Below are 7191 nucleotides of genomic sequence, written 5' to 3' on the forward strand. Positions count from 1 at the left end.
CTTTTTTTTTTTTTTTGCCAAAACCACTTTGGGTTTTGGAAAGACATTTTACAATGATGAATATAACCTTTTCTCAAAAAAAGAATCATAAAGTCTCTCAGCAGATTTTTAAGATCTTCAGAACATGTCAGTTGATCTCATTTTATAAGTGTGTGTATATGTAACATTTATATGTTTATATGTATGTATATATAACATTATAGAAATGTTATATATAACATTTAAAAATTAGTTTAGTACTAAATCATAGTTTTAACTGGCCTGTGAATTATGACTAGAGAAACAATATATTTGGAAATGCAAATATACCTAAATGAAAGACACTATGTTGTTTTCAGAGTAAAAGCTTGATTTTTAAGGCCTAATTAATTACAGTTGTCCATCAACAGTAGTTTTTCATATATATATTTTTTTGCTGTTTTATTAAATTATATAGTCATCAGTAATATGGCGCTTCAATGTAAGAGTAAAAATCCTGCCAGGAATGCAGGAAAATAGAGAATAGATGGGATGCACTTGTCTGAGTTAATGATTTTTTAAATTTTATACAGCTGTTCAACCATCAGAGGCAGAGGAGAGATTTCATCCTTATGTTTCCCAAAAGTACATATTTTTGAAACGTGGGTTATAGTCAAGACCATTAGAGTCACTAAGACTGAGTATCAGGAGACACAGCTTACTTTATTATAAAAAAATAAAAGAGGAAAATGTCACTGCTGATGAACTTGTTGAAATTCTCTTTGTAAGAAAAAAAATGGGTGTGGTTGTTTGGTTGCTTCTGTCCAGAAGTTTTGTTATGTCCTGAGCAAAAAGAGGCCATCCCATAGATCACACAGAGGGCGTGCTTCAAGGGTCTGGAACATAGGCTTTCTGATGAGGGACGATCGCAGTCACCCCGCACCCAGCTATTCGATTCATGTGTCTTACTTCCCTTAATCATAAAACACCTACTCTGAAGATTTATTGTAAAATAACAGCTATAACGGATTTAGAATATTTACTGCCATGTTAAAAGCGCTCAATCAGTGGCTGCTGCCTCAGAAGTTTGTTGTCAAAGAACAAAGGAGGATTAAGGTTTTAAAAAAGGGTTTGAGGCATGGAACTTTATCTAGCGGTTAATTCTGAGAAACTGGGTGATGCATACAATTTTTTTTCTCTTGTAACTGAAAGGAATAATATATTAAATCACATTTCATATGTTATAGGTAACTAGGGTTGTTGATTATGTAATATATAATGTTTATAGTATGTATTTAAGAAAGTCACCATATTTTTCTAGGGACAATATTTTCAGAACAAATAGGCATTTTTCATGACAAATGTTTTCATGACTGGGTTTTATTCTTTTGCATTAGAACCTTCATCTCTCCTCTGAATAAAGCATATATTGTTTACCTATAAGAATTTTTCTTCTAAAGGTATTTCTAAACCTTTAAAAGTTGTAGTACCAAATAATTAACTAATTGACCTGTCTTTTCAATCATTTATGTGGCAAGATAACTTGCCTTTCATTTACTAATACCTAAAGCATTTAAAAGTATTATATACATAATTTAAAAATGGATAGACTATGTTTTCATTTTTAAAGGCCAAATAAAAACGTGTCTCAGTTCATTTAATTTCTCCAGAATGGATGTTCTTAGTGGCCCTAGTATAAATCTTGTGCTTAGGTTATTCAAGATCATCTTTGATAATATGGTTTATATTGTTACAACTTTCAGGAGAAAAAAGGATTGTCTACTGTAGATAAGAAAACATGTTTATGAATCAAAAGATTATATCTATCAATTAAAAAGTGAAACTTCCACAATCTAAAGTCATTTCACATCATTGTTAAGAGCTAAGCTTTCGGTGCCACAGATTTGAACGTGCATTGTGGTTCAGGCTCTTCTTAGATACCTGCCCTTATACAAGTCCTGAACTCTGTCTTTTGGTTTCACATCTGCAGAATGAGCATTTTAGTCCTACCCACCTCAATAAGTTTTAGTGTTTTACATAGTATCTGGCTTATAGTTAGTCACTTAATGTATGTTAAAAGTGGTGGTGATGATAATGATGACAGAAATATTTAAATGATTTTTGGACTTGGTTTTCCTCTCAATTTGACAAAGAATATATAATACAACAGTTAAAAGATGACTTAAAAGCCAGAGATAAGAGTTTTGGGACCTGCTTCAATAAAATGGGGAATGTGGCTTAAGATGGAGAGTTAAGACTTCTAAAGAGTTTGGAAGTAACTAAAAGAGAGACCTCAGTGTGAATTATTTGAGAAAGATATTAACCAACAGAAAATGCAAATAAATTCCATTATGTGTCATTAAAGTCAGTGAGTAGTTATTCTCCATAACATAGGCCTAATCCACTTGGATGGATTTGGGTATCTCAGAAGACAAAGGGCTCCTGGAAGACCAATGTAGAGCAGAATACGAAGGCTGTGGAGAGGGAGTAAGACTCAGCAGTTAGAGAGAAGGAGAGAAATGAAGAGAAACAGAGAAATCATGAAAATGAGACAATTAGTAACATTTCATTGTCTTTCTGTTTTTGTCCAGCAGGTTCACTGTGGAAGGATGACCTCCCAGGAAGAAGTGAGCAACGAATGCCATCAAAGAAACCCCTGACTAGCTGTAGATAGAAGACCCGGCCAGAAAATTCTGGGGAATGGGATAGCTGGAAAATTATTGATGTTAAATGAAGGGGCTCTCTCCAGGATGTCAAATATTGTAGAGAGGCATCCCAGGAATTCTCAGTGTACAATTTTCCATGTATACATCAATTCAACTTCACACTATCAGTCCACACTCCTTCTGTTTTCAGATATTCCCAGATGGTAAAGAGGAAATACACCACCTGGCAATAACCCATAAAACTAGTGGTCTGGGAAACTTCCCATGAAATGATGCTGACAAGAGGTTAGAGTAGAAAATAGAAGCTCAGTTCCCCAGGAAGCTGATCTAGGTTTCTTTAACCAACAGGACAGTGCACTGCCCTTTAGCCTACGCTAATGTAACTGAAAGGTGTGTGCGTTTGTGTATGACATGAACCTCAGAAGAAAGTAGTAACATTCCTTCGGGAGACTACAATGATGCAGGAAATTTAAAGGCATCTCTTAGGAGAGCATTGGTCACACCAACGTATCTATTAGGGTCACTTTCCATATTTTTAACAGAATATTTAATTTCTGTTCTTGCTGCCTTCACCATGTGGTATTCGAAAACATTTGAAACTGATCCAATAGTCATTGCTAAATGATATTCAAATAGATTATTTAGTTTTAGGAAAGTTAAAACTCAAACATTAACATACCATATGATATCTATCCAGTAGAAATTTAGATAAATGGGCAGAAATTTTAAATTTTTATGGATAAATAGTATATTCTTTCTTCAATGTTTAAGAAAAATAAGAAGAAAAGACCAATCTGAATTGGTTATGGCAGAAGTTGAATAGTTTTAAAAATACTCATTTTGGCTCTAGCTGGTGTGGCTCAGTAGACTGAGTGCCGGACTGCAAAGCAAAAGGTCACTGGTACGATTCCCAGTCAGGGCGCATGCTTGGGTTGCAGGCCAGGTCCCCAGTGGGGGGCACTCAAGAGGAAACCACACATTAATGTTTCTCTCCCCCTCTTTCTCCCTCCCTTCCCCTCTGTCTAAAAATAAATAAATAAAAAATATTTAAAAATACTCATTTTGATTATTTTTCAAAATTATGAACCAAAAAATATGCCTATTCCTCACAATAACAATGACACTAATAATGATAGCAATGATACTTATATAACACTGAGTGTTAGCCACTACTCTGAGAACATTTACATATTAATGAATTTAATGTTCACATAACATTAACTCAAGTGCATAGAGAGAAATTTAATGAAATAATAATATCAAATAGATCACTGTTTCATTTTGCATACTCCATATAAATTGTACATGGATTCCCTACTTTAAACCTAACCTTAAACACCATGTACCTTTTTCTAAACACGGCAAGAAATTTCCTACTTAAATGACTTTCCCGCTATATTTATCCTTCTTTTACTTCCTGGTAAAGTTCTTTGCATATTTCTTTTTTTTTTAACACATTAGGTCTGTGAATAATTCAAGAGCATAGCCCAAATGGCCACTTGATGAGAAACTTTTGTCTATCCTATCCTCTTGTTTCCACTCTGAAAAGTAAACTGTATACTCCATTTTGCCTCCATACTGCTGTTTATGTCATAAGGCATTGTAATTATCTGATTGGCTATCATTTTCCTCTGTCTAATTGTAGCCTTCATATATTAGATACTGTCTTTAATATTCTTAGAACAATGCCTATGCTTAATTTGTGGGACAACATCATCGAATACGTACTGTCTGGAGTGAATAAAAACTGAAGCAGCAGTACCCTGGTAAGGCGCAGAACGTTCTCCTCTGTTGAAAGCTGAACTCTTCGTAAGATATTTAAACGTTTGTTGGAGGAGGGAACTGACAGGCCCTGACTGTCAGTTAACCTGGGAATCGGTGGGGCTTCACTGCCACCCCTGCCCTTGGAATATGGCTTCCTCAGGCTCCCCCGCACTAGGACCCCCCCCCCAAGGACATAGTGCAGAGATAGTAATGTGCTGTCAGGACCATCTGAATGGTAATATGACCAAACCCCATGAAGACCTCTACATAAACTTTTAAGATTCTGGCAGGTTGATTCAGAGATCTGCTCATCTTGTGGCCACCCAGGCCACGCCTTGCAAGTAAGTTCCCTTGATTCCTAAAATCTGCCACCTACCAATCTGGAATGGTCTTATTTTTTTGCCCTTTTTGTACTGAAGCCAGTTTGTGAACCAACAGCATTGTTCTACTCTTTGAATATGTATTTTTTACATGGAGTTAGCTTCACCTGCTGTGATTTATATGAAAGATAAATCAATCTTTCCTATGAGCAGGGTTCATTTTATTTCTATAAGCTACAGTGTTAATGTAAAATGGGTAGTAGCAAAGCTTAGAATAGATGAATATGAAGAGGATAAAATACCTAAATAGGAGTTGGGTGGAGAAATGATGTTCAATTAAATATCAGTGTTTCTTGGTGGTAATTTTAAGTATGAAGAAGAAAAGAGTTTTTGCTGCCTGGACCACAACATTCCTACTAAGATGTGGAAAAGGAACATGGATGAAGATTCCAGGAGGAAAGTAAAGGGACGGAAAAGTGAGCAAAGGGGATGGCTCTGACTGTGTTGAGTCAGGTATAGAAAACCAAAGACAAGCCTTAACAGCGGCGTGTTCCACTTATCTCCTAGGGCCAATGATTTCTCTTCTAACCAGATTCTATATCTATAGTATTTTTTTATTTTTATCAAACCATATAGGGACTTGTGATAATTTTAGGACTCTAGACATTATCTTAATTAAGAAGCTAGTAGTGGATTAATGCTAATTAAATATTGGTTCTGAAGTCAACATCTTCCTTCACACAAACTTCACTAAATACTTTGGGAGTAGCATTGGGAATATCAGCAGTAAAAGAAATCTACTGTCAAAGAGGCTTTGGTGTAAGTCTGACCAAGATCAATTTATTTATTCCAATCTAATTGTCCTTTTAGAATAAAAAATGTCCAGCCAAGGATGGTATTATGTCAAGTAATTCAAAATCACCACCATCATCATCATCATCATCACCATCACCATTTATCATTTGTACCTGCTGTGTGGTAAAAATTTCACATAGTGAATGATTCACATACTTTTTTCCCCAAAAAATACTTATAACAATTCTCTAAGATAAGTAATAAATAACTTTCTCACAAAACCTAACTTTTAAAGGTATTATGAAGATTAAGTAAGTTGATATTACAGGGATTGGCAAAAGTGGGTTTACCGTTGTGTGAAAGAGTTTATCCTTGTATTATTATTTATTAACTATTGTGTTATCTTCCATACTAACAACTGCAAACCTACTTTTACCCACCCCATTATTTGCTCTCAGTGAGGCCATGACATATATTTTCTGTTATGATTGTTCCCCCAAATTATGGATGAGTACTATGGCTCAGAGACAATTAGTAGAATTTTAACTGAGTATATAACCTGTGCATGAGCACAATATGAAAGAAGAAATAAAGAAATATATAATGAATTAATAAAAATAAATCACCAAATAGGATAAACCCTAAACCACGTAGAAAAATGTTAAAATTTAGGAACGCAAACCACATGGGTTACGCTATGATTCTACTTACTTATGAACAATGACATGAGTTTATGAATAATAATGCAGCATTTGAAGGCAATGCAAAAAGTATTACATTAGATAAATGTGGTAAAGTATCACAGAAACACAAATCTTGCGCTTACTAAACTTTAGTATTGGTATGAGTCTTTTTTTCTTAAGTGTAAAAGAGAAAGAGCTATACTATATTTGATACGCATATCACATGTTCCAAGTTATTTTTTATCACTACCAGGTATATCACCATGGAGGATATTCCCATCACCCACATTCCCTGTGCCTTCAGCCTAGTCACAAGAATAAGGAATAGTCTATAGTTCACGATGTCATATAGTTCAAGTAGTTAATGTACAAACTCCATGCCATCGTGACTGCTCAATATTGACATATTGGGTTTCCAATATCTAAAGAATTGGGGGGGAAAGTAGCTTTGTCTGTCCTAAGAAAAGGATATTAGTTTTATTCTCATTTGTCATCAAATAAGACAATGCATGTCTTAGCATGTGACCAGCTGCTCCCTTCTAATGAAGGCCTGAAAATGGAAGCTGGTGTGGAAATGGCTGTTTTTAAGAAAATCTCACAAATATAGAGAAGGGTGATAATTACCTCAGGAAGAATGACCTGAGGTTTTGGGATATTTTTTTTAAGTATTGAAAAGCAAAATCTTTCATTCCAAACCTTGTACCCATGTTGGAGTATAGAGGCAGGCATCACAGTTAGCCTTTTGTACAGTGGTGTTTATTAGGGCATAAAAATAATAAATCTTTAAAATGTTACTAAATGCATTCCTTATGTCACACCTGTGGCAAAATATCCAAGATGGTTATTTTGTAATATTTTATGTTTTGTCTAGTATAACTTTGTTCAGGCCTATTGTATTATATTCTGGATTTCAAGTTACAATCCTTGTATTGTAAACACTATAACATTGTGTTGTTCAGAAGTTTTGCTGAGCTGGAGGATTCTCTTCCTCGTCCATGAATAATA

This window comes from Desmodus rotundus, chromosome 5 (genome assembly GCF_022682495.2).
Source record: "Desmodus rotundus isolate HL8 chromosome 5, HLdesRot8A.1, whole genome shotgun sequence".
NCBI lineage: Eukaryota > Metazoa > Chordata > Mammalia > Chiroptera > Phyllostomidae > Desmodus > Desmodus rotundus.